At 42.9% G+C, this 7,339-nt stretch overlaps 1 non-coding gene and 1 pseudogene across 1 annotated transcript; one reads left to right on the top strand and one right to left on the bottom strand.

Moving 5' to 3' along the window:
* Positions 1-569: 569 nt before the first annotated feature.
* LOC141135122 (5S ribosomal RNA) lies at positions 570-688 on the bottom strand. The gene has a single exon (XR_012243416.1). It is a non-coding gene; the product is annotated as a 5S ribosomal RNA (ribosomal RNA).
* A 6,148-nt stretch (positions 689-6,836) lies between these two features.
* On the top strand, positions 6,837-6,955 carry LOC141135865 (5S ribosomal RNA; annotated as a pseudogene).
* The last annotated feature ends 384 nt before the right edge of the window (positions 6,956-7,339 follow it).

The raw sequence follows: 7,339 nt of genomic DNA, 5'->3' as shown, positions 1-7,339 counted from the left end.
TCAGTCTCATCAGTTGATATATATCATGTTAAAAACAAAAATAACAGAACATAGTGCTCTCCATATGAAAAGGTATAAAATTTATTAAATAAGAAAAATATTACTCACAAAGCAAGCACTGTTTCCCAGTGCAGGAGTATACAGCATAAAATGAACCAGATGGGTGGCTGTACTGACATCACAGAGCCCCTCGCACGCGTATCGTCCGTGTGGACTTCCTCAGCGAATCTGATTGGGGGCCCGTGTGTCAGCTCTTATATCTAATCCTGGTTCCACATACAATTCATGATGATACTGGAAACCCCACCCACTCTCCAATAATACACAGGTGAATGGACTTAACTACTAAGTAGTAGAGAATCAGGAGTGGCTACAAATCTAATAGGGCACAAGCAAGCTGAATACACTGATGACTTACTGATAGGCAGCCACCATTCCTCCCATGTTATGAGGTAAAGCATTTCCAGGTCAAATCCTTATCTTCCAATAGCAGTGAACACTGCTGTGTCCTGAAAGACAGCCCGCCCCCATTTCCGGGTCAAAAAAAAAAAAAAGGAAAATAAGTTCTTAGCCTACAGCACCTGGTATTCCCAGGCGGTCTCCCATCCAGGTACTAAGCAGGCCCCACCCTGCTTAGCTTCTGAGATCAGACAAGATCGGGTACTTTCAGGGTGATGTGGCTGTAGGCAAATCCATCTCATTCAATGGCAGTTAACGCTGCTGCGCCCTGGGAAGAAGCCTGCCCTCTAAAGGGGCAGGCTGTCAGCATGGGTAATAACAACATTCACCCACAATGGCAAGCAGGCTAACATAAAATTAGCAACTAATCAGAGACATAGGGAGCAGAAACAAGGCTAACGTTAATAAAAAAATAATTATAATAAAGTAAAAATTATTATAAAAATAATGTAATATAGTTATAAAGCTAATGTAATATAGTTATAAAGCAAAGAGGAGGGAGGCTACTCAAAAAGTACCTATGGGGATACCCCAAAGAGGCTATAATTGAAGCATATGGGGGAAGTTCATAAAGTCACCCCCCTCCCTTATGGCAGAATCCATCCTAAGGTGTCCTACACACTCTTCCAAATGGAGAATGTGTATCAAAAACAAATGCTATTCCCTCCCAGTTGTCACTAGAGGGATATACGAAAAGTGAAATGGAAAAAGTCAAACAAAATACATATATCGCCACCCCATGTAATATCGTGTAGGACCTACAGGGGTTAAAAATATGAATATAAATTTGATAGAAAAATTACAATAAAAAGACATCAGTACAACCACCTCATCTGTACACAAATACAATTAGAATGTATACATATACCACAAACAAATATACATTATGGACCAATATTCTAAATGGTAAGGGGCTAGAAACTAACATAAACTAACGGTCTGAAATAAAACAATTAAGGTCAAACTCAACGTTCAACCCTAAAAGGACCCCAACCTTTGTCTCAAATACCCAAAAAGATTCTCGTCGACTGAGCTGCCGTATGAAATTCCTACCCCTCCAATGCTTCGTTACCTTCTCTATTCCCCAGAACTTCAGCCCCGCAGGGCTGCGGTTATGGAAAAGTCGGAAGTGCTTGGAGACATTGTGTGTGCGGAGTCCTCGTTTAATGTTGTTAACATGTTCTCCGACTCTTACATGGAGGGGCCTAGAAGTCCTACCCACATATTGGTAGCCACACTCACATTGCAAAATATACACCACCCCGGCAATGTTGCACGTAATCAAATCCTTGATTTTGTAGTTTTTACCCATGGCAAAAGCCACAAATTCCTTCCTCTTCTTTACATTGTTTCTAGCCTGTTTACACACCGGACAGTGTCCACAGGCATAAAAGCCATTAAGGAAGCCAAGCATTCTATTCACCGGGTAAACCGGGGGATCTATCACTCCTGGCGCAAGTCTATCTCTAAGAGAAGGAGCTCTTTTGTAAATAAACAATGGTCGGTCTGGGAGGACCGGACCCAAGGTTCTGTCAAGTTTTAAAATGGGCCAATGTTTCTGTACTATCTTTTCAAATTGCTTGTGCTGAATATTAAAATCAAGGGTCATCCTGATCTGTTTAGGCTCACCCTGGGCTACTCTAGGGACATTCGACACCAGTACCTTTCTATCAAGAGTCACAACATTATCCAATTCTTGGACTAGCTTATTTTTATCATAACCCTTCTCGGTGAACCTAGAGATAAGAGTCTGTGACTGTGATAGAAAATCCCCCACCTCTGTGCAATTCCGCCTGAGGCGAATAAACTGTCCTCTAGGGATATTGCACAGCCACTTACTGTGGTGGCAGCTTTCAACAGGGATAAATGCGTTTCGGTCAGTAGCCTTAAAATGGGTGACCATATTAATGCGGTCACCCCTTTTTGACAATTCAAGATCCAAAAATACTGCCCTCTCTGTACTGATATTCCACGAGAGGACTATATTTTTGTTATTGTCGTTAAGCCTGGATACAAGGGGAAGGGGACTATCTCTGTCCCCTTCCCAGACCATGATAAGGTCATCAATATACCTCTGGTAGCAGATCAGTTCCGGGAGTTTGTTCTTATAGACCTCCCATACTTTTCGGAGATTAGGGCACATCTTCGAGAAGAAGGTTAAGATATGGTGGGATATCACTTCCTTCGAACAATATTTAGAAGCTAAACTAATCCCAAGACGCCTCAGGTGGGATGTCCCACCTAATGACGGACTTGTGGATGGTGATGCAATGAAGGAATGGAGTAAATTCTTTATTGACAAAGGCCTAGAACTTTTGGAATTTTTATTGACACGTAAACGTCATAAGATGGTTTTATTGGAAACTCAAATTAGGGATCTCAAAGCCACCCTTGAACCCTTTAAGGAGTCTGATGACTTTTTGAGATTATCTAATGAGCTGAAAAACAAACTTGTGAAATGGGATACAGAGACCCAAAATAAGAAAAAGAAGAAATTTGTTAGGGATTTAGAAGATTTTAGTAAAAACAATGTTTTTAAATGGCAAGTTTCCATCCCTGTCATCACTCAAACTCAAATCCCTTCTGTAGATGTGAGTAATGATGTTATGATTAATACTCCATCTATTGAACCAAGGAACAATGAGATCTATGTCTATGATGATCCAGACTCACCCAGATAGGGTACACCTACCACTGGGGGTCATTTCTTCAATGCCCCCTTCAAGAGAGGCAAAAACAGAAGGGGCCGAGGTAAACGAGGGGGCTACCACCACTCTCCATATAGATATCCTATTCATGGAGGGGAGGGAACCAATGATATGTATGGTGGATATCAACAGTCACAATCTGGTTATTCACCATCATATCATCATAATGATGCTTTTCCCTACAGAAAAAATCACACTGGTAATAATAATTCTTATCATTCGGCACCACCTAACTATTCCAATAGGGGTCAAGTGCAGCCATATTATGGTAATCATCTGGTTACACAAAATCGCTTTTCACCTTTAGCCAACCCGGACTCACTCGGAAGAGGGGATTTTCACGGAGCCCGGGGAGGGAGAGGGAGGAGCCTTCTGTTCATCCCCCTGAATCCAGGAGGGAGACGGGACACACTGACTCAGGAACCCGGACAGGGAAGTTCCCTTCCGCGAGAAAGAAAAACAAGAGAGGAAGGAGAGGGGGTATCAGAACTCAAAAGAATAAAACCCCACTAGGTGCGGGGATATACAATCTGAGCGGAATACCCCTAAGTGAAGAGGAAGTTAAAGTACTGGATAAAGGTTTAAAATTCGCTCACACATGCAACCTGAACAAGTTTCAGACATATGTTAACTTACAAAAGTTCATACGTACACTGAACATCAAAAAATATTTTTTTACACACCCCGTCAGTGAGAGCTACCATTATTAGTTCCCAGGGGGGCCATCATTCCAACCTGCAGAATAAGTCAGTGTTCAACCCCCCAGCTACTGATGCTGAGCACCTAAAAGTGTTTAGGAATATGTTGGTGAAGGATTTGGACGCACTTAAGGTTAGGAAAGCGAATGACCCTCTATACATTAGTAGAGGTATTAAGGCATTGTCTGATAGGAACGATTTGGTCATCTGATAAAGGGGGGGGGCTGGTTTTGTTGAGTAAAACCTACTATAGGAATGAAATGAATAATTTGTTAAGTGACAGTAACACCTATAGTATCCTGACCAAGGACCCGATGTTGGAATACAAGGGTGAACTTCACTCCCTTGTGGAGAGAGGGAAGCATATAGGAGTACTTAGTGCTAATGAGGCCCAGTATTTGGATCCCCTGTTCTGCCGTACACCAATTATCTACTTTCTCCCCAAGATTCATAAGAACAGTGTCAACCCACCGGGTAGACCTATAGTCAATGGTATTGACGCTGTCTCTTCCAGACTGGGTCAATACATTGACACCTTCCTCCAACCGTTGGTCATTAAAACGAAAGCATTCCCAAAAGATACAAAACACGTCATACAGATTTTAGAGTCTCTGACCATTACATCTTCCTGCTTCCTCATTACGGCGGATGTGGGCTCTTTATATACCATCATCAGCCACGAGGATGCGTTAACCTCAGTACAGTGGGCCCTGGGGTCCTCGGACCTATCTAGGAGGCATTGGAATTTTTTGATTGACAGTTTGACTTTCTGTCTGTCAAAGAACTACTTCTGGTATGACAAGCAGTTCTTTCTCCAAACCAGAGGGGTAGCCATGGGGGTACGCTTCGCTCCAAGTGTTGCCAATCTATTTATGGCTCACTGGGAGGAGAAGGCAGTCTATAAGAACAAACCCCGGGAACTGATCTGCTACCAGAGGTATATTGATGACCTTATCATGGTCTGGGAAGGGGACAGAGATAGTCTGGACGTGTTTGTATCCAGGCTTAAAGACAATAACAAAAATATACTCCTCTCATGGAATATCAGTGCAGAGAGGGCGGTATTTTTGGATCTTGAATTGTCAAAAAGGGGTGACCGCATCAATATGGTCACCCATTTTAAGGCTACTGACCGAAACGCATTTATCCCTGTTGAAAGCTGCCACCACAGTATGTGGCTGTGCAATATCCCTAGAGGACAGTTTATTCGCCTCAGGTGGAATTGCACAGAGGTGAGGGATTTTCTATCACAGTCACAGACTCTTATCTCTAGGTTCACCGAGAAGGGTTATAATAAAAATAAGCTAGTCCAAGAATTGGATAATGTTGTGACTCTTGATAGGACGGTACTGGTGTTGAATGCCCCCAGAGTAGCCCAGAGTGAGCCTAAACAAATTAGGATAACCCTTGATTTTAATATTCAGCACAAGCAATTTGAAAAGATAGTACAGAAACAAAGGCCCATTTTAAAACTTGACAGAACCTTGGGTCCGGTCCTCCCAGACCGACCATTGTTTATTTACAAAAGAGCTCCTTCTCTTAGAGATAGACTCACGCCAGGGGTGATAGCTTAGCTTCCTTAATGACTTTTATGCCTGTGGACACTGTCCGGCGTGTAAACAGGCTAGAAACAATGTAAAGAAGAGGAAGGAATTTGTGGCTTTTGCCACGGGTAAAAACTACAAAATCAAGGATTTGATTACATGCAACACTGCCGGGGTGGTGTATATGTTGCAATGTGAGTGTGGCTACCAATATGTGGGTAGGACTTCTAGGCCCCTCCATGTAAGAGTCGGAGAACATGTTAACAACATTAAATGAGGACTCCGCACACACACTGTCTCCAAGCACTTTTGACTTTTCCATAACCGCAGCCCTGCGGGGCTGAAGTTCTGAGGAATAGAGAAGGTAACGAAGCATTGGAGAGGTGGGAATTTCACATGGCAGCTCAGTCGATGAGAATCTTTTTGGGTATTTGAGACAAGGGTTGGGGTCCCTTTAGGGCTGAACGTTGAGCTTGACCTTAATTGTTTTATTTCAGACCGTTAGTTTATGTTAGTTTCTAGCCCCTTACCATTTAGAATATTGGTCCATAATGTATATTTGTTTGTGGTATATGTATACATTCTAATTGTATTTGTGTACAGATGAGGTGGTTGTACTGATGTCTTTTTATTATAATTTTTCTATCAAATTTATATTCATATTTTTAACCCCTGTAGGTCCTACACGATATTTTATGGGGTGGCGATATATGTATTTTGTTTGACTTTTTCCATTTCACTTTTCGTATATCCCCCTGGTGACAACTGGGAGGGAATAGCATTTGTTTTTGGTACACATTCTCCATCTGGAAGAGTGTGCAGGGCACCTTAGGATGGATTTTGCCATAAGGGAGGGGGGTGACTTTATGAACTTCCCCCATATGCTTCAATTATAGCCTCTTTGGGGTATCCCCATAGGTACTTTTTGAGTAGCCTCCCTCCTGTTAGCTTTATAACTATATTACATTAGCTTTATAACTATATTACATTATTTTTATAAACATTTTTACTTTATTATAATTATTTTTTTATTAACGGTAGCCTTGTTTCTGCTCCCTATGTCTCTGATTAGTTGCTAATTTTATGTTAGCCTGCTTGCCATTGTGGGTGAATGTTGTTATTACCCACGCTGACAGGCCAGAGGAATGAAGGAGGCACTCTTGGGAGCGATTTCATGTCGTTGCCAAGGAGACTGGAGTTTGCATCTCGATCTGTCCAGGGGGTGACGTGGAAGGGAGGGGCGGAGCGCGCATTGCGTCTGCGCTCCCTGTTGCCATTCACTTAGTCTGTGAGCTACGTGTATGAAAGGGGCAGTTTGTTTGTTGTGCTCCCGCCCCCCATCCCTGTCTCCATACGAACGCCCCTTTAGAGGGCGGGCTTCTTCCCAGGACGCAGCAGCGTTAGCTGCCATTGAACGAGATGGATTTGACTACAGTCACATCACCCTGAAAGCGCCCGATCTTGTCTGATCTCGGAAGCTAAGCAGGGTGGGGCCTGCTTATTACCTGGATGGGAATCCGCCTGGGAATACCAGGTGCCGTAGGCTAAATAATTTTTTTTTTTTGACCCGGAAATGGGGCGGGCTGTCTTTCAGGACACAGCAGTGTTCACTGCTATTGGAAGATAAGGATTTGACCTGGAAATGCTTTAGCTCATAACATGGGAGGAATGGTAGCTGCCTATCAGTAAGTTATCAGTGTATTCAGCTTGTTTGTGCCCTATTAGATTTGTAGCCACTCCTGATTCTCTACTACTTAGTAGTTAAGTCCATTCACCTGTGTATTATTGGAGAGTGGGCGGGGTTAACAGTATCATCATGAATTGTATGTGGAACCAGGATTAGACATAAGAGCTGACACATGGGCCCCCAATCAGATTCGCTGAGGAAGTCCACACGGACGATACGCGTGCGAGGGGCTCTGTGATGTCA

Source organism: Aquarana catesbeiana, linkage group LG03, assembly GCF_042186555.1.
Source record: "Aquarana catesbeiana isolate 2022-GZ linkage group LG03, ASM4218655v1, whole genome shotgun sequence".
In the NCBI taxonomy this organism is placed as follows: domain Eukaryota; kingdom Metazoa; phylum Chordata; class Amphibia; order Anura; family Ranidae; genus Aquarana; species Aquarana catesbeiana.
This window is presented reverse-complemented; position numbering and strand designations above follow the sequence as displayed.